The sequence below is a fragment of the Mytilus galloprovincialis genome, chromosome 13, assembly GCF_965363235.1.
Source record: "Mytilus galloprovincialis chromosome 13, xbMytGall1.hap1.1, whole genome shotgun sequence".
Taxonomy (NCBI): Eukaryota; Metazoa; Mollusca; class Bivalvia; order Mytilida; family Mytilidae; genus Mytilus; species Mytilus galloprovincialis.
Window position 1 is genome coordinate 68189193 of NC_134850.1, and position 27044 is coordinate 68216236.

Here is a 27044-nt window from a genome sequence, read left to right on the forward strand (position 1 = left end):
ATAACAATACACGTTTGTATTTTATTGATCTTTCTAGGGATGTTGCGACTTTAATAATAAATATTCGTGTAGTAATATGCCCTAACTTTTCTGTACGAAAGGAGACCGTAAAGACAGAGCACACTAAAGAGCACACGAAACTTGAGGATGAAGACGAAGATGTGTTGATAAGATCTGATACGTAAAATGCATAAAACTTAAATTTTCTCGGTAAAAAGTCACTTACTATTATTTCTCTTTCAAAACTGCTGTTAAGGAAACACGCATTAAAAATACCCGTTTGGAAAAAGGGGGGGGGAGGGTCTCAACGGAAGATTCCGGGAACGTTCGGCCTGACATATATATTTTATTATTTAGCCGACTTGTTAAGAATGTAAATTATTTGAATTAATATGGGGAGGTTTGGTGAAATGTTCGCCGATTATGGCTAGATAATTGTTTTCCATTGATTTGTGACTTGCAAAAAAAAATAAGACAATTTTGGTAAAAAAAGTCAGGATAAACTAAAAAAAAAAAGGCAGGACCAGAGATATACATGATATATAATACAATTAGTCCAAATAATTATGACGTCTGGGACGGCTATTTAAATTTTTTTCTGGGACGCCTTGTAGGAAGGCGTCCAAAAAAAAATTAAAATAGCCTTACCAGACGTCATAATTATTTGGACTAATAATACAATGTATTATATGTCTCTGGCAGGACCGAACACAGTGAAAAATAAAAAGGCAGGACAGAGATTACAGCTAAAAAAAAGGCAGGACAAAATTTATATCCTAGCCCCCCCCCCCCCCCCATAAAAGTCAAATGGTAGCTAAATGGAGCTACCATTTGATTTTTATGGGGGGGGGGGCTAGGATGAAAAATTTTGTCCTGCCTTTTGTTTTTTAGTTGTAATCTCTGTCCTGTCTTTTTATTTTTCAGTCTATTTGGTCCTGCCTTTTTTATTTCTAAGCTTATCCTGACTTTTTAGCTCACCTGTCCCAAAGGGACAAGTGAGCTTATGCCATCACTTGGCGTCCGTCGTCGTCCGTCGTCCGTCGTCCGTTGTCTGTCGTCGTAAACTATTTCAAGAATCTTCTCCTCTGAAACTACTGGGCCAAATACTTTCAATCTTTAACTGAATGTTCCTTAGGGTATCTAATTTATAAATTGTATCCGAAGTTTTGATCTATCAACAAACATGGTCGCCATTGCTAAAAATAGAACATAGGGGTCAAATGCAGTTTTTGGCTTATAACTCAAAAACCAAAGCATTTAGAGCAAATCTGACATGGGGTAATATTGTTTATCAGGTCAAGATCTATCCGCCCTGAAAATTTCAGATGAATCAGACAACCCGTTGTTGGGTTGCTGCCCCTGAATTGGTAATTTTAAGGAAATTTTGCTGTTTTTGGTTATTATCTTGAATATTATTATAGATAGAGATAAACTGTAAACAGGAATAATGTTCAGCAAAGTAAGATTTACAAATCAGTCAACATGACGGAAATGGTCAGTTGACCCCTTTAGGAGTTATTGCCCTTTATAGTCAATTTTTAACTATTTTTCGTAAATCTTAGTAATCTTTTACAAAAATCTTCTCCTCTGAAACTACTGGGCAAAATACTTTCAATCTTTAACTGAATGTTCCTTAGGGTATCTAGTTTGTAAATTGTATCCGAAGTTATGATCTATCAACAAACATGGTCGCCATTGCTAAAAATAGAACATAGGGGTCAAATGCAGTTTTTGGCTTATAACTCAAAAACCAAAGCATTTAGAGCAAATCTGACCTGGGCCTATATTGTTTATCAGGTCGAGATCTATCTGCTCTGAAATTTTCAGATTAATCAGACAACCTGTTGTTGGGTTGCTGCCCCTGAATTGATAATTTTAAGGAAATTTTGCTGTTTTTGGTTATCTTGAATATTATTATAGATAGAGATAAACTGTAAACAGCAATAATGTTCAGCAAAGTAAGATTTACAAATAAGTCAAATGACAGAAATGGTCAGTTGACCCCTTTAGGAGTTATTGCCCTTTATAGTCAATTTTTAACCATTTTTCGTAAATCTTTAAAATCTTTTACAAAATTCTTCTCCTCTGAAACTACTGGGCCAAATACTTTCAATCTTTAACTGAATGTTTCTTAGGGTATCTAATTTATAAATTGTATCCGAAGTTTTGATCTATCAACAAACATGGTCGCCATTGCTAAAAATAGAACATAGGGGTCAAATGCAGTTTTTGGCTTATAACTCAAAAACCAAAGCATTTAGAGCAAATCTGACATGGGGTAATATTGTTTATCAGGTCAAGATCTATCCGCCCTGAAAATTTCAGATGAATCAGACAACCCGTTGTTGGGTTGCTGCCCCTGAATTGGTAATTTTAAGGAAATTTTGCTGTTTTTGGTTATTATCTTGAATATTATTATAGATAGAGATAAACTGTTAACAGCAATAATGTTCAGCAAAGTAAGATTTACAAATAAGTCAAATGACAGAAATGGTCAGTTGACCCCTTTAGGAGTTATTGCCCTTTATAGTCAATTTTTAACCATTTTTCGTAAATCTTAAAAATCTTTTACAAAATTCTTCTCCTCTGAAACTACTAGGCCAAATACTTCCAAACTTTAACTGAATGTTCCTTAGGGTATCTAGTTTGTAAATTGTATCCGAAGTTATGATCTATCAACAAACATGGTCGCCATTGCTAAAAATAGAACATAGGGGTCAAATGCAGTTTTTGGCTTATAACTCAAAAACCAAAGCATTTAGAGCAAATCTGACCTGGGGTTATATTGTTTATCAGGTCAAGATCTACAATGTATCTGCCCTGAAATTTTCAGATGAATCAGACAACCTGTTGTTGGGTTGCTGCCCCTGAATTGATAATTTTAAGGAAATTTTGCTGTTTTTGTTTATTATCTTGAATATAATTATAGATAGAAATAAACTGTAAACAGCAATGATGTTCAGCAAAGTAAGATCTTCAATTAAGTCAATTTGACCAAAATTGTCAATTGACCCCTTAAGGAGTTATTGCCCTTTAAGGACTTTTTTTTGCAATTTGTTCATCATGTTGACTTACTTTAAAAAATCTTCTCCTTTGAAACTGCTGTATCAATTTCAGCTAAACTTAGGCTAAATGAGTTTCAGAGTATTTAGTATAAATTTTATATTTTATTTCCTTGTATGTCAAGAAACATAGCTACTATGGCTAAAATAGAACATAGGAGAAAATGATTATTTTTTTTGGCTTTTGAAGAAAATAGGACGATCCAAAAAACATTTAAATAAATTGAAAAGCCAAAATAATCATTGATGAGAGATTTAACCAAAAGAATTAAGGTGAGCGATTCAGGCTCTTGAGAGCCTCTTGTTTACAATAATTGTCATCCTGCCATTTTGTTTTGCCAAGTTACTCATCCTGCCTTTTTAGCTCACCTGGCCCGAAGGGCCAAGTGAGCTTTTCTCATCACTTGGCGTCCGTCGTCCGTCGTCCGTCGTCCGTCGTTAACTTTTACAAAAATCTTCTCCTCTGAAACTACTGGACCAAATTAAACCAAACTTGGCCACAATCATCATTGGGGTATCTAGTTTAAAAATTGTGTCCGGTGACCCGCCCAACCAACCAAGATGGCCGCCATGGCTAAAAATAGAACATAGGGGTAAAATGCAGTTTTTGGCTTATAACTCAAAAACCAAAGCATTTAGAGCAAATCTGACAGGGGTAAAATTGTTTATCAGGTCAAGATCTATCTGCCCTGAAATTTTCAGATGAATCGGACAACCCGTTGATAGGTTGCTGCCCCTGAATTGGTAATTTTGAGAAAATTTTGCTGTTTTTGGTTATTATCTTGAATATTATTATAGATAGAGATAAACTGTGAACAACAAAAATGTTCAACAAAGTAAGATCTACAAATAAGTCAACATGACCAAAATGGTCTGTTGACCCCTTTAGAAGTTATTGCCCTTTATAGTCAATTTTTAACCATTTTTCGTAAATCTTAATTATCTTTTACAAAAATCTTCTCCTCTGAAACTACTGGACCAAATTAAACCAAACTTGGCCACAATCATCATTGGGGTATCTAGTTTAAAAATTGTGTCCGGTGATCCGGCCAACCAACCAAGATGGCCGCCATGGCTAAAAATAGAACATATGGGTAAAATGCAGTTTTTGGCTTATCACTCAAAAACCGAAGCATTTAGAGCAAATCTGACATGTAGTAAAATTGTTTATCAGGTCAAGATCTATCTGCCCTGAAATTTTGAGATGAATCGGACAAATCGTTGATAGGTTGCTGCCCCTGAATTGGTAATTTTAAGGAAATTTTGCTGTTTTTGATTATTATCTTGAATATTATTATAGATAGAGATAAACTGTAAACAGCAAAAATGTTCAGCTAAGTAAGATCTACAAATAAGTCAACATGACCAAAATGGTCTGTTGACCCCTTTAGGAGTTATTGCCCTTTATAGTCAATTTTTAACCATTTTTCGTAAATCTTAGTTATCTTTTACAAAAATCTTCTCCTCTGAAACTACTGGACCAAATTAAACCAAACTTGGCCACAATCATCATTGGGGTATCTAGTTTAAAAATTGTGTCCGGTGACCCGGCCAACCAATCAAGATGGCCGCCATGGCTAAAAATAGAACATAGGGGTAAAATGCAGTTTTTGGCTTATCACTCAAAAACCAAAGCATTTAGAGCAAATCTGACATGTGGTAGAATTGCTTATCAGGTCAAGATCTATCTGCAACAACAAAAGAAAGAGAGTTTTTAACGACCTCAGCTGGCTATACAACCCTTGCACAATCAACTGAATTTTGCAGAAATCATTAATAGGATAGATTGCCCTTATATGATAATTTTTTATTACCTTTTTGGTTTTTTTGGCAAAGTGGGGGGGGGGGGGGGGGGTTGCGCAACAACAAAACTACTTCACAACTTTCTCATTACTTTGCATTTCTTGTTAGATAAATTTTACAAAAATTCTCCCCTGAAACAACTGTTGAATTTAAACAAACTTGGTTTAAATCACCACTAGGATATCCAGGGACCACTGTGTATGATGACCCTGCCTGCCCACATGGCTGAAATTAAACATAGGTTTCAAATGCACTTTTTAGTATTATATCTCTGAAACTAAACGACAGTACAACAGTTGCATTTATCATGCAACAATTGTAAATAAAAATATCAGGTGAGCGACACAGGGTCCTTGGACCCTCTAGTTTTGTTACTCAAAATCCTGTCCTGCCTTTTTTTTCAAATTTCATCCTAGCCCCCCCCCCCCCCCCCCCCCCCCCCCCCCCCCATAAAAATCAAATGGTAGCTCCCTAAAGCAATTTTTAAAAAATCCATATTGCAAAGACACACAAAAAAAAGAAAAACCTAAAAAAAAGTATGGATGTCAAATGATTGCTTACTCCTTAGAAAAGAAGTGCGTTCCCTTGGAAATAAGTTACATGTAGGTAAAGCCCCTAATTATGATTGACTTATTGCAACTGTAAAAGAGAGTACAATAAATTGAAAAAGGATTTTTTTCATTCCTTAATAAAACAAATGAATGAGATAAACCCAAAGAACACCAAAAAATTTTGGGGAAGCATTAATAATTACAACAAAAAGAATAATAATTGTGAGCCTGCTATTTCTGCCAAAGAATGGGAGATTCACTATAGAAATTTGCTTGCTTCAAGTAATAATGATACATTTACTGATACAAATCAAAATATAGAGAACAAAAATCACAACTTTTCTAATACATCCCTTAATGTCCCTATTACACGTAAAGAAATCAAAGACTGTATTAAGAAGTTAAAAAAGGGAAATCTAGAGGTCCTGATTTGATAATTAATGAATTTCTAAAGGTGTGGTCAAACACTCTAGTTTTACTTTTGACAAAACTTTTTAATAAGATACTTAACTCAGAAAAAATTCCCCAAAATTTGGAACATTTCTCTATTGACATCAATTTATAAATCTGGTGACCCATCTGATTGTGGGAACTATAGGTATAAGCATAACAAGCTGTCTTGGTAAAGTCTTTACATCCATTTTACAAAAACGACTTAGTGATTTTCTTGAAACACATAATTTATTATTTTCAAATCAAGGTGGTTTTAGAAAAAAATTACAGAACTGTAGATCATGTCTTTATTTTAAAAACAATAATAAACAAATATTTGTTTAAATGTAAAAAGAAACTATATGTGTGTTTTGTAGATTTTAAAAAGGCTTTTGACAGTGTCTGGAGATCAGCTCTGTTCTTAAAATTACAAAATAAAGAAATACAAGGCAAATTTTATATATACTGCATGACATGTACTCTAATACCTTATATTCATGTAAATATCAAAATATGTTTACCAAGCCTTTTCTTGATAATCAGGGTGTCAAACAAGGTGACAGTTTAAGTCCAACTTTATTTACTGTAAATTCAGAAATTATTGTGAGGTTTTGATTATTGCGAAAAATGCGACAGACTTGTAAACGCAATAATTTTAACTCGCATTTTGAAATCATTGATATGAATTAAACAGGATTTTTCTCAAAATCATTATAATTAAAATCGCATTTAAGTCTAAAATGACAAAATTGCAATAATAAATGCACGCAATAATTTCTGAATTTACAGTAATATATTTGTTGATGACATAGAAAATACTTAGATACAAACTTAACTAGTGCAGTAAACTTAAATGGTCAAAAAGTGAACCATTTATTGTATGCTGATGATTTATTATTGACAATGATTGATATCGGAATATGCAGATGGTCTCCAGAACTCTCTTGATTCTTTACAAAAACATAGTACTGAATGGAAACTGGACTTGAACCTTAAGAAAACAAAAATAATAATTTTCTCTAAAACTAAAAGTAAATTAAAAAAACGTTTACTTTTATTACAGTTCTAATGCAATTGAAATTGTTGATTGTTATAAATACATGTACTTAGGAGTTGATTTTCATAGCTCTGGAAAATTTATACAAGCAGTGTCAAGCCTCTCAGATAAAGCTAAAACAGCATATTTTGCATTGAAGTCCAAACTACCATATAGTGAAAATTTGTCTGTTAAGACTTGGCTCCAGCTTTTTATTTCAATGATAACTCCTATTTTAACTTGTGGATCAGAAGTATGGCAGAGCTCCAGATAAGAATTCACAAATTGGGGTTTTTACCCACCATTTTCTTATATAATTGGGTGATAAAGTTTTTTAATTGCATTATCAATTCCAATTCACCCCTCAAGTTAATACCAAATTGGGTTTTTCACCACCAAGCTCCTTAATGTATTGGGTTTTTTCATCAACACAATATTGAATATTTAGGCAATATCGACCCCAGATTTTTTTCCATCTTAAATATGTCATGTTGTATGTTTCTTTCTTTGTTTAGCTGTTTTATTTGGTTTAGGGTTAGGGTTATGGTTATTTGCTAGCTGTTTTATTTGGTTTATTCACTGAGGAGCAATTATAGTTTTAATTTGTGTCCCGTTTCAAACCTTCAGCCAGTTTTGTATTTTCTCACAAAAACGGATATATGTGTATTCACAGGCACTCGTCTTATACCTTTATATAATAAATTCTGAGACCAGTGCCTGTGTGTGTATTCATTAATTAACCGTAAAATGAAAAAAAAAATAGAATATAAACTCTAATTATACTTGAATGTTTTTGTTTTATTCAATTTACATAAATCTGGGTTTAGTTGTCTTTTTTTAGAACTTTTGGTTTCTGATGTTTTATCATGTCATAATTGATTTGGCCATTTCATTTTTTCCAACTGATTTCGTTTTTGGCGAAACCCCGTGTTTATTAGCAATGTTCTCGTTAAGGTACGCACACACGCCTGTGCGTTCGATGGACGCTTCCTAGTCTTGTTATCATCATAACTTTCCCTCAGCTTTTCAAAAGAAGCAGAAAACATGCTTCTATTCAATATTTTTACCGGACATTCACTTTCGTTTTAATTCACTGTATGTTATGATAAATCCCGAGCAATGCGAAAAAATATGACTACATGACACACGCTACTTGGATAAACGCCGAGAAGATCGAAATGTTTTCAAAAACACTTGTACCTATTGAGCAAGCGAAAACTTCAACAGAACCCATCAGGGGTTAAAAAATGTTGTTACAGCTAACTAGCCCAGGACTTTTTGGCAGCAGGATTTTACTAGCCCTGTTCGAAGAACTGCTAGCCCATAAAAACTGACCTGCTAGCCCATCTATGCCTTACAAATCAGAGTTTGCTGCATAATACAGGGTGGGTGTCATGTTTTGAAGGGGACATTATACACTGTATTAAACTAGTTCATTTTTATCCGTTATAGTACTATGGGTCATCAGGCAGAGAAAACATGTTCATTGGTTTTTTTCGTGTGAAACAAGTGGTTTAATTATTATATTTGTTGTCCACACATACAAGGGAGACCTTTTATTGGCGTACTCCAGAAAACACTGGCAATATTCGCAGAACATGGTCTCGGATTTTTCATCCTGGCGCCACAGCCAACCATGCCCAGAGGAATCTTTCTGTCCATGTCACTAGATATGTTCTTTTCCGCTCTTTCCGATCGTATTTTACATTTTTTTTCTGGATGAATTTTCAGCCTCATTAGTATCGATTTTTGCTTTGAAACTAACGAAGTTCATGGGATGCCCGTTCTCAAATATTTTGAAATATTTTGTTGTATTGTTTCGTGTTTAACAGTTGTCCGACAAGACCAATACATAATGACTGGTACCGTTAATTGAAAATCTCGACAGAAGCAATGTACAATACCCCCTGTTCTGAGAAATCGATATTGAAAGTGTAAAATATTGCGATCAATAGATGATACCTGGCCACACTGAGTTATTTGTTCTATTTTTAAAACATGTAACTGTAGAACAGGGTTGTGTTCAATATCGTAGAGGCTACGTAGTAATACATAGATTTTTGTCTACTGAACGAGTAGCTAGCCTAACTGCTATCAATATCTATGTAGCAGCTAGGCTAGCTACACGTTCAATAGTCATAAATCTGCGTAGCCCTAAGTAGCGGCTACGATATTGAACGCAACCCTAAACCTGTACAAACCAGTTCAAATGCTTTGAATCCCGGATGACGTAATTGAATCTGATTGGCTAAGATAGAATAGGGATGAAGGGGTTTTCTACTATCTATTTTGGAAACGCCAAGAATTTTTTGTCACTAGCTATATAGTCCGTCGGGCATATTGGGTTAAAAGTTTTGATTGCCCGAGGCGTAAATGCTCTAGTCCCGGGCGTCGGGCTAGTGGATTTTTTAACCCCTGCCCATTTTAGCGGCTTGATGCAGGGATCTATTTTTAGAACGAAAGGAAATTTCCAATTATAAATATGATAAAAATAGATTTACGCGACGACTGTAAACAGATAAGGGTAAATAACGCAAACGGTAACCAATAAAAGGGTTGAGAACTCATGGTTTTGGCATATAATTGGGTTTTCCTTTGAATTAATTGGGTTATTGAACCCTGCAATGGGTAATTGCATTGGGTTTTTTATTATTTCTATTGCGTGATCACGCAAATACGCAGCTTATCTGGAGCTCTGAGTATGGTTATCAGAATTCAAACCAAAGGAGTAAGTTCGGTAAGGGCCATATATGGCCCCAATTATAAAGTTCATAGTTACAAGGTAATACATGTTTAAAGTTGCCCTAAAAAAATGTTAGAAAGTTAAACAGAACTGTTTTTGTCAAAGTTTAATTCTAACACGTTGATTTTTACATCCAAAAAAGGTCAAGATAAGGGATTTTGGTGAAATGTGACAAAATCAGCTAGATTTCAACCAAATAAAGGACCAGGAAACATAGAGCGCAGGCGTCGACAAGCCTAAGATTCAAATAAGACATGTGAAATGTCTTCACAAACATTATTTTAAAAGATCTTTGTTGTCGCCGTATGCGCTCTATGTTTCCTGTCCAATAATCGATGGAAATTCTACCATTTTCGTTGATTTTTTCGTGAAAAATCAATATGAGTACAACTTGTGACGTCATAATGAAACGCAGAAACATAAAATTTTCAACAAAATGGGTTATATCCTAGCTTGTCAATGTATTAGCTATAATTTATCGTGATATTGGTCGATAAATACGAATTTTAAATTTACGCTAAAAAAGGGGGCCATTTTGGGACTTTATCGAACATACTCCTTTTGAAGCATTTAATAGACAAAAGTAAAGGAGTAGGTCCGGTAAGGACCGATTTTGGCCTCAAATTTCAGGTTCATCTGACGAAAGATTTTGACCACTTTTTAAACACTTAAGTGTCTATTTTATTTGAATTAATTAGTTTATGTGAAAGATTTTAACAGATTAAGTCAAGCTCAAATATGAAAAATCTACCTAATATGCCGAAAAATGTCACTTTTCAGATGGTTTTTGGTAAAAATGAAAAAGGCCGCATCCGTGTTCATCCTCAACCTTTATATATGTTATGTATTATCATAAAATACAACTTACATTTCAATATTAAGGATGAACACGAATGCGGCCACTTTCGTTTTACCATGTTTACACGAAAACCGTCTAAAATTTAACTAAAATGCTAGAATTATGAGGATTTCAGTAATTTAGCATGACTTAATGGTGCTAGTACCGGATATATGTGCATTGTATTGTAAAAAACAGCCCATATTTATGTAGCAGAAGCAATCTACTGTCCAATAAATAACTAAAGGTTTACATTTTAACAATTTTGTAAAACTGCTTTTTGGGGCCAAAAAGGGGTCTTACTGAACCTTCTCCTTAGACAAAACACAAAACTCCATATTTAAAAACATACTTGTGGTTCATGGAAAGTCTTCCAATCTAGCAGTGCGGTGTGAATTGGGCACTTTACCCATTAGCATAAAATGTTATCAACTTATGTATAAATATTATGAGCGTCTCAGTAATATTGGTGAACAATCTGGTAGTCTGCATGAAATTTTCAAGGCTGCTTTTGAAGTGGACAAAACTCTCACAAATAGAGAAAATTCATGGTCTTATAAACTATCTGAATTAATGAAATATATTGCAATACCCTTTAACAAGCATTGTAATACATGTAGTTATTTCAAACAGAAACTAGAAGATTTCTACAAAAATAAAATTATATTTGAACTTTCTAAAATAAAAGATGGACACTGTGGTAAACTTTTATTTTTTAGTAAAATTTAAACAACAAGAATATTTAAATTTTAATATTTCTAAATACCTTTAACCCTTTCCTCCATAATAACGCCTTTTGACGCCACCCCCCCCTTACTCAATAATGACGCCTTTTGACGCCTTTGTAGTACCTCAGTTGAAACACTTTGACTACAAAGTGTCTGCAGTTGACTTAATAAAATTGGTATCCATTATGAAAAGGAATATCATAGGAATATATATATATCCGACTCAAATTTATTTGATGAAATAGTTGTTTTTCGCAATGCCTTAATACTTTAAAGCATATATGTTCAGCATTTTATCAAAAAAATCCTATGCGAATCAAGTATGCAAAAAAAAAAAAAATTCAATGGAGGAAAGGGTTAATTGAAAAAAACTCACTAAATTAAGAATAATGCACACTCATTAGCAATAGAAACTGGGAGGTATGCAAGACCAAAAATACCATCTATTGAGAGATTTTGTAAATTTTGCACAGGAAAAATTGAAAAGGAGATTCATTTCTTGATTGAATGTCTGCAATATAACAAAATTAGATCTAAATATAAAATTAATGATATAAATTTAAATAATTTGGATGAAAATTTTACCAAAATGTTAAATCCTATGTCTGAAAAGGAATTAAAATCTATTTGTATGTATATTGAAGAAGCTCTTGATTTGAGAGACCACCATACCATTTCATCAGATAATAATCCTTGACAGTAGTTTGTCCATATACATATATATATATATAAATATCTTATATATTGTGTGTTTTAAGTAAATATATGAAAATCTAGAATAATACTGAAATATAAGTCTATGGTATCAATATAAGTTTATAATTTATTTGTATACATAGAATTACCTTGACTTGTTCCATGAATCTTTATTTCATTTGTGCGTTGTTTTAATATTATTAATTATCTGTATTTGGATCACGCCTCTATTGAACTCTTTCCAATAAAATATTGAATTGAATTGAATAAACAGGAATCTCAGGAGGGGGCACTTCCTATACATACATGTATAAGGTGTCAGCTGGGAACAGTATATTTAATACATGTACACATGTTCCCAATGCATAGTCGGATCCTTGAGTTGATTGTATAGGGAATGACTCGAGTAGGGACCCCCTCTTAGGCAGTAAAAGGGCCTCCTCTTATGAAAATTTCTAGATCCACCATTGATTTCTAGCTTAAAAATATGTGAATAGGTGTTGAAATATTCAGAATATTAAATCAACAAATTAAAAGGTAAATATGGTATACTGTATGATTGCCAATGAGACAAATCTTGTCTCTAGACAATAGACACAATTACATTAGAAATTAACAACTTTAGGTCACTGTATGGCCTTCAACAATGATAAAACCAGAAACTACTATAAGTTACAATAAGGAGGCTCGAGGGTACATGTATAAAAATTTAAGAGAAAAATAAACATTTATTTTTTCTTTACAAAGGAGTAGATTCAGTAAGACCCCTTTTTGGCCCCAAAATATAGCAGTTTTACAAAATTGTGAAAATGTAATCCTTAAGCTATTTATTGGAAAGTAGCATGCTTCTGCTAAATAAATATAGGATGTTTTTGACAATACAATGCATATATCAGGTACTAGCATCATTAAGTTATGCTAAATTACTGAAATCTTCAAAATTTTAGAGTTTTTGGTAAATTTTAGACGGTTTCTGTCTTAAATGAAAGTGTAAATTTTCCCCTTACATTATGATATTGTAATTATTCGTGTTCATTTATAATATTGAAATGTTAATTATACCCCATGCAACGAGTTGCGGAGGGTATAATGTTTTTGACCCGTTCGTCCGTCCGTCAGTCCTGTTTATTGTCATCACAAACCATGCATCAGAATTTCATGAAACCTTTTCAGATAATAAGGACATACTATGTTGTTGTGCATATTGACGGGAAATTGCGATTCAATTTTTTTTCTTGGAGTTACGCCCCTTTGAACATATTTACTTTAATGTACTACTGCAATAGTTTGTCATCGCAACTCCTCTCAAACCACACAACAGAATTTCAAGAAACCTTTTCAGATAATAAGGACATACTATGTAGTTGTGCATATCGAGGGAAATTGCGATTCAATTTATTTTCTAGGAGTTACGCCCCTTTGAACTTATTTACTTTAATGTACTACTGCAACAGTTTGTCATCTCATCTACTCACAAACCACACAACAAAATTTCATGAAACCTTTTCAGAAAATAAGGACATACTATGTAGTTGTGCATATCAACGGGAAATTGCGATTCAATTTTTTTCCTAGGAGTTACGCCCCGTTGAACTTATTTACTTCAATGTTCTACTGCAACAGTTTGTTATGGCAACTCCTCTCACAAACCACACAACAGAATTTCACGAAACCTTTTCAGATAATAAGGACATACTATGTAGTTCTGCATATTGACGGGAAATTGTGATTCAATTTTTTTTCTAGGAGTTACGCCCCTTTGAACTTGTTTGCTTCAATGTACTTCTGCAACAGTTTGTCATCTCAACTCCTCTGAAACCACACAACAGAATTTCATGAAATTTTGTAGATAATAAGGACATACTATTTAGATGTGCATATTGGCAGGAAATTATTTTTTCTTACATTGTATACAATTTTTTTTTCTTACACTAATTTAATTTCTCCAATGACAATGTGGGGACGTGGGGTATGTGAGTGTGCTCACTAAGGTTCTTTAATTGTATTTAATGATAATACATAATACCCCAGTCCCACTAGGCCACGATCGCACTACGATCTGTGAAAAAAATGCAAATTTTGATGATCGTGGTACGATCGTGTAGGTCGCAGTAAGGTCGTACCACGGTCGTGGTGAGGTCTTCAAGATCGTGAAGAGCGTGGACAACTTTGAACATGTTCAAAACAATCGTGGTGCGGTCGTGGCGAAATTAGGTCGTAGTAGAAGCGTAGTGAGAGCGCACTAAGATCGCAAAGGTCGCTGTACAATCGTAGCGAGAGCGTAGCGAGAGCGTAGCGAAAGCGTGATTCTATTCGGTGAGATTGCGCTACGATCTCACAGCGACGTTATCACGACCTTACTACGACCATCACGTTCTCCTCGCGACCCAACTACGCTTCCACTACGACTTTACCACGCTGTTCACGACCATAGTACGATTCTAGGACGTCCTTGCCGTCCTCATCACGCTCTTCTCACGACCTTACTACGTTCACACTACGACCATCATTTTTATTGTCATTTTCACAAAAAATATATAAAAAAAAAACTCTCCAGATTTTGTTTGTCTGAATGTATTTATCCATTTGCTCTAACGGCTCAGCCATGCTTCTCGTTTTTATATAGATTATACCGTTGGTTTTTCCCGTTTAAATGGTTTAACATTAGTATTTTTTTTATTTTTTTTGGGCCCTTTATAGCGTGCTGTTCGGTGTGAGCCAAGGCTCCGTATTGAAGGCCGTACCTTGGCCTATAATGGTTTACTTTTATAGATTTTTACGTTGATGGAGAGTTATCTCATTGGCACCCATACCACATCTTCCTATATCATATTGACACATCTGTGTCATCTCTGCTATCGTTCACTAAAATATCGTCATTTGAGCTTTATGGACCAGCAATAGGTTATAATTTAGGTTTGATTGGTCGTTCCGACATCTCTTAATGACAAGTATTATACTACTTATGTGTATAGTATCAGTTTAATTGAAGTCTGGAGCTGGCATGTCAGTTAACTGCTGTAGTCTGTTGTTATTTATGTATTATTGTCATTTTGTTTATTTTCTTTAGTCACATCTTCTGACATCAGACTCGGACTTCTCTTGAATTGAATTTTAATGTGCGTATTGTTATGCGTTTAATTTTCTTCATTTGCTAGAGGTAAAGGGGGAGGGTTGAGATCTCACAAACATGTTTAACCCCATTATTTGTGCACCTGTCCCAAGTCAGGAGCCTCTGGCCTTTGTTAGTCTTGTACTTTTTTTAATTTTAGTTTCTTGTGTACTATTTGGAGTTTAGTATGGCGTTCATACTTTGCTCCCTCTGCCTATACATCAACCCTACTACCACCACGCCCACTCGTTCTAGTAGATTTTGGTGGCATGACTGTATTGTTTCCGAGAAATCTCCGTTTTAATCAGAAATAGAAGGAATGGAACTATATTGATATGAAACACGATATTGACGGTATTGCTGAGAACGTAGTAAGATCGCGGTATGAACGTAGTATAATCGTGGTAGGAACGTGCTATAATCGCAGTAAGATCGTGTTGCAATCGGATAACTCGTGGTATGGTCGTAGTGAAAACGTGAAGGGCGTAGAAAGATCTTTATAAGCGTAGTGAGGTCGCAGAATAAGCGCGGTGAGAACGTAGTTTGATCGTAGCGGGATCGTTGTAGAAGCGTAATTAGGACGTAGTAGCATCGTGAAAGCAACGAAAATTAACATGTTCATGCCGCTCATACCGCGACCTCACCACGATCTAAATTTATTGTAGATCGCGGTGAGCGTGGTGCGATCGTGGTCTAGTGGGACTGGGGCTTAATATATATATACATGTAAAGGTTGAGGATGAACACAGATGCGACCACTTTCATTTTTTGACAAAAACCATCAGAAAAGTGACATTTTTTGGCAAATTCAATAGATTTTTCATACGAAAGCTTGAATCTGAGCGTTTTTAATGACTAAGTCAGTCAAAATCTTTCACATTAACTAATTGAATCAATTGAAATAGACAGTTAAGAGTTTAAAAAGTGTCCAAAATCTTTCGTTTATAGATGAATTTGAAATTTGAGGCCAAAATCGGAACCTTACCTACTCCTTTTATTTGTTACCTTAAGTACTAGTAGTTGTTACTTTATCATATGGTACAAAAATAATTTAAAAAAATCAATTTTTGATGGCCACTAATGAATTGTAAAATGTAGATATCATTAAAATTGCTCAAAATTATCTCCCTTTGGTATAAAAATGCCATTTTTGGAACTCATCGGTGACCTTTATTTTTTATTATTATTTTCAATTAAGCTGTTCTTAAACTAAACTATTGTAAAATTTGAGCGATTTCTGTAATTAAGTTCTCTTATTTCGGTATAACCTCTATTTCTGCTATTAGTTCAACAGAAAAAAGGTACCTTTACAAAAATGTTTGCTTCTTTCGAAGGCAGGTTGTGAACGGTGACCCCATTTTTTTTTTATTAAGTATAAGATTTAAGTACGTTTATCATTTTTACAGAAACAATTTTTCCTTGTAGATGTTGCAGATACATTCATACAAATGATGTTGAAGAAACAAAGAGAAAAGGAACTTGGACTGTACCATTCTGTTTGCAGCTTCTAAGGTGACGTATACTTATTTAAATGTTTTGTAAAAATAAGAAGATGTGGTATGATTGTAAAGGAAACAACTCTCCATGAGAGACCAGTGAGACAAAAATTAACAACCATAGGTAACTGTACATCCTTCAACAATGAGCTATACAACGTCAAGGACTTGAAATTACCAATGAACAACTTAGGGCCTGATTTATTAACAAAACATTGAACGATAAACTGTTATGATATACAGCAACAAACTACTGAATTATAAGCTCCTGAATTGAGACAGACACATGAAGTTTGTAAAACATTAAAAATGGTTGCTGGCACGAAACCCTCCTTCTAACCTATGACAGTGGTGCAACATTTCAACTAGCAAACTATAAAAATCATTTGAAAAGGGCTTAATTCTAAGATCAATACAAAGTCAAAGCACAATAAAAAATCCTAAAACAAAAACACATGAAATACACATCTGAGATTTAAAGCAGTTACTGAAAGCATGTTCTAATAATCAATATTTTATCCTTGTCCTCACACAATGGGCTGAATTTCTCTTAAGGGCATACCGTACAGTTTTGATCCTGTATTTACAAGTTCGTGAAAATTTGCATATAGGCTATTTTTTACCTGATTAAATCAAATATGTAATAAAAAATATACCTTCATGTGCTACTTTTTGAGAAAAATGAGGTCGAAATTTTGTATATTTGTTCAAAATTCAGATATGTGGCCGTATTTTCTTTTTTCGAAAAAAAAGACTTAATTTTTTTGTTATAAAAGATAAACACAAATTGTTTTTTGTTAAAGTCATATGAAACTAGTGAGTGGTGAAAAATAATGTTTGTCCAATTCTTGAACCAATGGATGTATACATTCATAAACTTTGTCCTATGTGCACGATTTTATCATTATTTTCGCAAATATATCATATAATCGCAAATTTTTTTCTCTCTCTGTTTGTTATGATTGAACAAATATGGCTGCTCATTAAATGCCGTGATTTGAAGCCGAGTTTAACCCATTGTCACCTTATAGTAAACAAATCACAAGAAGCATGGGTATTGAGCATGTGTTTAACATGTATAATCAGACATTTGTTTATTTCAATGACAGATCCATGCGTATTGTGGTCACCGGATTTTTACGAGGAGGGTTACGCTCGGGTCACTATGCATACGGAAAATATGTCGGCAAATTGCTTGCTGGCAGCAAGCAATTAAAAATAAGTACTCTTCTTCTAAATGTGGACAAATTAAAGAATTTTCCTCAGAAAAAAGTATATGTACATAAGTTGTTTAATGAAAACTAACCATTTAGTTATAAAAAACATATGCATATTTTTTTTTTAATTTGAGGTTTCTTATGACTTTAAATAATCAGTAATTTCTGTATTTTATAAGTATCCTAAAAAATTATGCATTTTTTATTCCGAAATAACTTGTATTTATCAAATGTTCATGAATTGAGGAAAAATATGTCATTTTTGGCTTTATGTTTATCAAAATTAAAAAAATCCTTATTTACAGTTTTATAAAATTTGGGTCACATAATCTCCCTGCAAATTGAAAGTCAAACAAATTGCTGTTTTGAAAAATGGGGTTCCATGAACTCGTTTTCAAATAAATTCAGTTTGAATGATAAAAATCAGTCGAAAAATGCATTTTTCCCTGGTATGTTAAAGTTTGATGTCGCGAAAATAACATTTTGCATTAGCAACGTCATTACCTTAATTTTACAATTAAATATAAAAAACATGATACTTTTTTACCAATTATGTTGATAAAAAGGGACTTCCCTCCAAGTCTATTTTTAGTCGGGGCGAATTACCCCTAGTTTTTTATACGAAACTGTTTATAGCACCCTTAGATTTTTAATTTTTGGTCCTGTTTTCAAATTGGTCTACATTAAGGTACAAAGGGTCCAAAATTAAACTTTGTTGGAAACCAAGTTGAATTCTTGGACTTCTTTGATGCTGAATCTAAACATGTACTTAGATTTTTGATTATGGACTGTTGGTCCAAATCGGGGTTAAAATTAAACTTTGTTTGATTTCAACAAAAATGGGGTTCTTTAATATGCTGAATCTAACTGTGTATTTAGATTTTTAATATTTGGGCCCGGTTATCAAATTGATCCACATTGACATGCTTGAGGTCGAAAGGGTCTAAAATTGCACATTATTTGATTTCATCAAAAATTTAAATTTTGGGGTTCTATGATCATGATGATATGCTGAATCTAACCATGTATTTATATTTTGGATATTTGACCATAATAGGTAAATGTCCAATTTAAAATTTATAAGTTTTTTTCTCGCCTTGACGGAGTAAAAAAATGAGACATAGGTATGGTGTTCCCCGCTGCGGCAGCATCAACAATGTATTAGTTTGTGATTAGGTCAATTTATGGTGAACCACTAGTGGTAGGTCAATGATGTTTGGTATGCAGTTGTATAAGCATTTGCATATCTCATTTTCATGGAGATTTTTTTACTCCGCCTCCTTAGTCATGGTCTATAGACTTTAATAATTTTGCTAAGTTAATATGTATTAGTTTGTGATAAGGTCAGTTCAAGGGGAACTATTAGTGGTAGGCCAATGTTAATTGGTGTTCAGTTTTATAAACATTAGCACATCTCATTTCCATGGAGAATATTTGGCCCTGCCCCCTCAGTCATGGTCTATTGACTTTGAAACTTTTGCTTAGTTTACATGTATTAGTTTGTGATAATATCAGTTTAATAAGATGAACTGCTAATGTTAAGTCAATGATATTTGGTATGCAAATTTATTGTCATTTGAAAGTGTTGTTTTCATGGAGATTATATAGCCCCACCCCTGATCATGGTTCATTGACTTTGAAACTTTTACATAGTTTAAAAGTTAATGTTTGTGTTTAGGTTCGTTTAAAGGGAACTACTTATTATGAGTCAATGGTAATTGGTATGCAGTTGTATTATATTTATCATTGGCACATCTCATTCCATGGAGATTGTTTAGCCATGTACCTTCAGTCATTGTTCATAGACTTTGAATATTTGCATAACTTACATGTTAAATTATTGCTATTTAATTTCAACATTGCATTATCAAAATTACATGAATATTTGCATAACTTGCATGTTAAAATATTGCTATTTAATCTCAACATTGCATAATCAAAATTACCTGAATATTTGCATAACTTACATGTTAAAATATTGCTATTTAATTTCAACATTGCATTATCAAAATTACAAAAAGGCGATACATATCTCTGTGATAACAGTTTATTAAGTGTAAGTTCTTAGACCACATACATTCTGTGTCAGAAACCTATCTTGTGTCAACTATATAATCACAATCCAAATTCAGAGCTGTATCAAGCTTAAATGTTGTGTCCATACTTGCCCCAACTGTTCAGGGTTCGACCTCTGTGGTCCTATAAAGCTGTGCCCTGCGGAGCATCTGGTTTGCAAAGTGAAATTCTCTCTTATTATAAGTAATAGGATAACTATATTTGGTATGTGAGTACCTTGCAAGGTCCTCATGGCTGTCCTACAGTTTTCACTTGACCTCGACCTCCTTTCATGGATCAGTGAACAAGGTTAAGTTTTGGTGGTCAAGTCCATATCTCAGATACTAAAAGCAATATGTCTAGTATATTTGGTGTATGGAGGACTGTAAGGTGTACATGTCCAACTGGCAGGTGTCATCTGACCTTGACCTCATTTCCATGGTTCAGTGATTATAGTTGAGTTTTTGTGGGGTTTTTTCTGTTTTTCATATACTATTTGCAATAGGTCTAATATATTTGGTGTATGGAAATAATAACAGAATGATTGTTAGGTGTACATTTCTAGCTGGTATGTGTCATCTGCCCTTGACCTCATTTTCATGGTCAGTGGTCAAAGTTAAGTTTTTGAGTTTTTGTCTTTTTATCTAATACTATATGCAATGTCTACTGCTATAATAACTATATTAGGTGTATGGAAATATATTAGTTGTATGGAAGAATTATTAGCTGTATAGATGTGTGCCTTGTATGGTTCATCTCACCTTGCCTGTCCTTGGCCTCATTTTCATGGTTTAGTGGTCAATTTTTAGTTTTTTTGGTTAATGTTAAGGTTATGTTTCAATTGTATTGTAATAAAGCTTTATTTTAAGGACTACAAAAGAAGGCCAGACATTTCAGCGTGTGCACTCTTGGTTTTATATTAAACCCTAGAAAGAAGCTACAGATTAATGTTAACTGCAAAAATACTAAAATCCTTTATTAATTAGATCATGTAGATACAGGAAATGAAAATATTTTGAATTTTTTTATCATAAAAATGGTTATGCTTATATATTCAAGTTTCACTAAATTCTAAGAAGGGTTTCCACAAATAACAATGACTGATTTTCAAAATGATCATCATGTAAAAATGAAGAGATGTGCTAAGATTGCCCATGAAAACTATCTTTATGAACAATGACAGTTCAGTGGTTTGCTTTCAGCCTTTAGCAAAAATAATCACCATATATATTGTAATAAGCTATTAATAAAAGCCCCCCATTGTAAAATGTTAAACAATTAAAAAGTAAAAAACAGCGTCCTGATTTTTATAAGTTCGAAGAATAAAATTGAGTCATATTATGGTATGATGTTGTTGTTAGCAATGTATGTCGACACATATGGTTTCCGGATAATTATATAGTTTAAGTGAATGGATATCCATGAAATTTTACACAAGGTTTAATACCAAAAAGGAAGGTTGGGTTGATTTTTGGGGTGATGGTACCAACAGTTTAGAAATAAGGGGCAAAAAAGAAGCATTTTTGTAGTTTCCAGACATTAACTTGTGTGCCAGTGTACTAATCTCTCTGAAATTGTTCTTCAAGGCTCCATATCACAAAGGGTAGACTGGAATTGTTTGAAGGGGTAATTGCCTCAAACGTTCAGGAAATAGGGGGTCAAAACAAGCATTTTTCTAATTTCCAGACAATATTTTGTGTTTAAGTGTATGGATTTCTTTAAAATTGTACTGCAAAGTACCATACCACAAAGGAAAAGGCTGGGATTAAGTTTTGGGGTAATTACTGAAAGGGGGTTGAAAAAAATTGGGGGAGGGGGATTTTTTTTCCTCATAATTTTGATCAAAATCCAAATACAGACAGTCTATCAAGCTTGAATATTGTGTCCAAACATGCACCAACTGGTCAGTCAAATAACAAGGCTGCGCTGCACATCATTTTCTAAATCATATTAATCTGACATGTTAAAGTTTGTACATTATGAAGTTACTAACCTGTTGATTTTGTGTATTTCAGATTATTATTGAAAAAAGAGCACTTTGAAGTACTAGGAGAATTTGAAAACATCTTGGTGAAATGGTCTGACTGATTATGACAGAACAGCAAAAGAAATGACGAAAAATTACACATCTTATCAAAATAGTACTACATGTACTAGAAACTAAAAGCTACTTGCAATTTTTACTGGTTTTGAGATCAGTAACAGTCTGACAAGGAAAGAATTTAATGAACATGATTATGATGCCTCTTGATAAATATAAAAACATATTGACTGTAAAATAATTACCAGTTACCAATTATATCTGTTGTTTACAAAATTTGTTATTTGGAAATATCTGTTGAATGTTTTGAAATTAAAATGTGTTAACTTAAATGATTTAAGAATTGAAGTCTTTAAATGATACAAAAGCAAGGATACATGGAATGATTGCAATTGAGACAACTACTAGCCCTGCATAATAGGTCACTGATGTAAACAAGTACAGGTCACCTGAAGTCTTCAACAATAAGCAAAAGCCTTAATTTAAAGATCGTTACACATGGGCTTATTAAGTCCCAAGATAATGGTATCTACATCATTTGCTGTCAAATTTTTGTTTGTATGTTTCTGATGAAGGTTAATTAAAATAAGCCCAGCACACCTAATTTGTGAACTGTTTTCTTTTAATTTTCAAAAAAGAAAGCTAATAGACAAATTTAAGCAAAAAAACAAAAAAAAGGAAATCCATTTAATATGGCAGACAGCAACCAAACACAACCAGTGGACATAATGAACATGTTTTTAAGTGCTCAAACTGCACTATAACATTAGACACAAAAACATCTTATATAATGCTGGATTACACAAAAGTGTTTAAATCATCTGCTCTTCTCTGGTGTTTAAAAATTGTACAGATTTGGTGTCACAATATCTCAGTAACATGGGTTAGAATTTCGGCATGGGAAGAACAAAAAAATTGTGAAAGCAAATTTACAGATCTTACATTTTTGGGTTGATGTCTTGACGACTTGCATGTACATGTACAATATATACAAAAAGTTAGCTGCTTTTGAGACAACGGCAAAAATCATAGTGCAACAAATAAAATTGAGAAAGGAAATGGTGAATATGTCAAAGCAACAACCACCCGACCATAGAGCAAACAACAGCCGAAGTCAACCAATGGGTCTTCAATGTAGCGAAAATTCCTGCACCCGTAGGTGTCCTTCAGCTGGCCCCTAAAATATGCATAATAGTACAGTGATAATGGATGTCATACTAAACTCCGAATTATACACAAAAAACTAAAATTTAAAATCATACAAGACTAACAAAGGCCAGAGGCTCCTGACTTGGGACAGGCGCAAAATTGTGGCGGAGTTAAACATGTTTATGAGATCTCAACCCTCCCCTATACCTCTAGTCAATGTAGAAAAGTAAAAGAATAACAATACGCACATTAAAATTTAGTTCAAGAGAAGTCCGAGTCCGATGTCAAAAGATGTAACAAAAGAAAATAAATAAAATGACAATAATACATAAATAACAACAGACTACTAGCAGTTAACTGACATGCCAGCTCCAGACCTCAATTAAACTGATTAAACATGTTTATTACAGATATAATAACAATAAACTAAAATAACACTTACCACTACTAAATGATTAGGAACTTTCAGGAACTAATTGCAGCTACTGTCCAGGTAATGTTAAACAAATTTTCAGCTCCAACTGATCTGTTCAGTGAAGAGTTTTTATCATTTAAATAAAATGTGAACACATTCTAATCTTTTGGCAGACGTGAATATTCTCATGTGGCATTTATACCTATATGCAAGGGTACCTATATCTGGTTGTGATGATACACAGTGATAATTAACCATTTTTTTCTTCTTTTTGTTTAATTTTGAAAAAAAAATGAAATTTTAACTTTTTTCAGCATTTTGGAAAAAAATAATTTTGTAAATTTTTCATGTTTTTTTCATTTATTTTCATAAGAATTAAATTTTAAAAGAATTTTTTTTTTAAATATTTATTTTTTTTTTTAATTTTTGAAAAATTTGATTTTTTGGAATTATTTTGCATTTATAAATTTTTTAAACTTTAAAAAAGTTAATTTTAGTTGCCTTCGTTCATGCAAGCATGGACTAAGTTAGCCTTGGTTGCCTTCGTCCATGCATGCATGGACTAAGTCTGTTGTGTTAGTCCATGCAAGCATGGACTAAGTTAGGGTTAGTTGCCTTAGTGCATGCATGCATGGACTAAGTCTGTTGTGTTAGGCCATGCATGCATGGACTAAGTTAACGTTAGTTACCTTCGTCCATGCATGCATGGAGTAAGCTTAGTTTCTAAGTTTCATGAAAAGGTTTAGCCATACTATCATGTTTTGCAATTTATTTCCTAAGGTAAGTTATAATGCACAATATGTATGTAAAACATAATTAATAAGTTGAATATGAAAAAAAACAACTAAACCGAAAAAAAAGGTAATTACATCAAATTAAAAAATAATTGAACTAACACCATGAAATTAAGAGGTAAGAAGAAATGGAGGTTTTCTAGAATTGATGTTGATTTCCAGTTTTATTTAATACCTTGTTAAGAATAAAACCAAATAACCCAAGGAATTAAAAAACTGTCAATCGAGTTAATCTTCAGATGGTGACATAAAATTTAGATACCTCTAGGGAACAAACTACTTTGAATTAATAGACAACCAAATACCATAATATACAAAACATTACGATAAAAAACTGAAGGCAAATAACATCCAAAGGTATTAATTAGAACATCTGCAAATTTTGAAAAATGAATTATTATGGATGAATGATTCTCATATTTTGTTTAATATTTTGAAAAAAGAACATACTGAGAAGACATACCGAAAACAGCTAGATGTGTCCCCAACACTAACTACAGAAAATTTATAAAAGATAAGGATTAAATGGCAATACGTTACAATCAGCAGAAATATGTGTTAACAATATCAACAGTTTTGACAGTAATAACTTACTGAAACAGACATGTAGCTACAGCGAATGTGTATATCTTCGGTTAAACCATATTGATCCAAGAAAATTCTTCCTTTCACATGATATTGTTACTCTTTGAGTTTGAAGTCAAATGTAGGCAATCATAATAAGGTTAACATTTAAATACCAAGTATAAGCTGGTAGCGCATTCTTTAAGGATAAAAATAAGCAAAACATATTGATAGGTTATGGACCTCCTTTTCAGGATATTTGAGATTTAAAATATGGCGGGAAAAGGCTGAATCGGACTTTTACCTTATGTTTGCATTGGTATTATTTGGGTTCCATTACAAAAGAAAGAAAATTAAGATAGAATTGAAAATGGAAATGGGGAATGTTTCAAAGAGACAACAACCCGACCATAGAACATACAACAGCAGAAGGTCACCAACAGGTCTTCAATGCAACGAGAAATTTTCGCACCCGGAGGCGTCCTTCAGCTGGCCCCTAAACAAATATATACTAGTTCAGTGATAATGAACACCATACTAAACTCCAAATATTATACAAGAAACTAAAAATTAAAATAATACAAGACTAACAAAGGCCGGAGGCTCCTGACTTGGGACAGGCGCAAAAATGCGGCGGGGTTAAACATGTTTGTGAGATCTCAACCCTCTCCTATACCTCTAGCCAATGCAGAAAAGTAAACGCATAACAATACGCACATTAAAATTCAGTTCAAGAGAAGTCCAAGTCTGATGTCAGAAGATGTAACCAAAGAAAATAAACAAAATGACAATAAGACATAAATAACATCAGACTACTAGCAGATAACTGACATGCCAGCTCCAGACTTCATTTAAACTGATTGAAAAATTATGTCTTCATCATATGAATATCAGGCACAATCCTCCCCGTGGGGGCACTATCATACCATCATAACATATATGAGAACATAACCCGTGTCATGCCAACAACTGGTTTATTAATAATAAGTGTGTTTAGTTCCGATGTAAAGACCCTATAAGTGAATCAATATTAACGCCAAAATATGCAATGTTTAATGACTTGACAACAGTATCGTAACTATATTCCTTCTTAATAAGTCTATTTAAAGGTTTTGTTAGTTTCTGAGGTGAACACTGACATTTTTGTGCTTTATAAAGAATATTTCCATAAAATATTGGATGTGAAATACCTGAACGTATAAGAAGTCTGTGTGTTGAGCTATATTTACAAATGATTTCATTATACCGATGATAAAATTTAGTAAATGTTTTAATCTTCTAAAATTTTGGTAAATGACCTTTCATCAGCTATTTAGTCTTATATGAAGAAACAAATGGGGGATCTCGGGCAAAATATTTGACCTTATTTTGTATGGAAAAACACCAAGGAGTCCGAAAATTTGACACGAATTCCAAAACCTCACCTAAGTACATCCTTATGGGTAACAATGTGACGAACAATACGTTTCTATCATAAAGTTATGATATAATTGCCCATTACATGAAACAACTGTACACCCAAAGACGGCATTGACATAACTTAACAGTTAATTAAACGAAAATACAAATATCATAATGTCCATGTCCCTCCGGTAAACATACATTGTAATTATGAAGAAAAAAACCTTTTAGTTTCTTAAACCAAATAATAAAATTGAGAATGGAAATGGGGAATGTGCAAAAGAGACAACAACCCGACCATAGAAAAAACAACAGCAGAAGGTCACCAACAGGTCTTCCATGTAGCGAGAAATTCCCGCAACCGGAGGCGTCCTTCAGCTGGCCCCTTAACAAATATATACTAGTTCAGTGATAATGAACGCCATATTAAACTCTAAATTGTACACACGAAACTAAAATTAAAATAATACAAGACTGACAAAGGCCAGAGGCTCCTGACCTGGGACAAGCGCAAAAATGCGGTGGGGTTAAACATGTTTATGAGATTTCAACCCTCCCCCTATACAGCCAATCTGTTTTATACACTTCCATAAACCTTCAGCAGAATCATAAATAGTGAGATGATAGTTTTGTCCGGAAATTTAGAAACGATCCATGTAAACTTGTCACTCCTTTAAATAAACTTACTCTCAAGGGTTACCTATTCAACACTGAAATAAGATCATTGAATATTGTTTTTATTGGTATAAATATTGATTTTGTTATCAGTAAATTAAAAGCTAACTAAATATTACCAGTATCTTATATGCATATACATATTCATGGATCTACAATCTGTCGATACCTGTTACTTGGCATTGCACAAGGTCACGTTTTTCTCTGGCTGTTTATGACGTATTTACACTAAATCC

The 27044-nt window shown here is 33.4% G+C and overlaps 2 long non-coding RNA genes across 2 annotated transcripts in view; one reads left to right on the top strand and one right to left on the bottom strand.

Annotated features, from left to right (window-relative positions):
- Positions 1 to 23436, bottom strand: part of LOC143056917 (uncharacterized) — a 35764-nt gene extending 12328 nt beyond the window's left edge. The window contains exon 1 of the long non-coding RNA XR_012972563.1: positions 23402 to 23436. This is a non-coding gene — a long non-coding RNA (uncharacterized LOC143056917). The remainder of the gene's footprint in view (positions 1 to 23401) is intronic.
- Positions 77 to 22142, top strand: LOC143056918 (uncharacterized). The gene is made up of 3 exons (XR_012972564.1): positions 77 to 210; positions 16427 to 16513; positions 21785 to 22142. It is a non-coding gene; the product is annotated as an uncharacterized LOC143056918 (long non-coding RNA).
- Positions 23437 to 27044: the final 3608 nt, after the last annotated feature.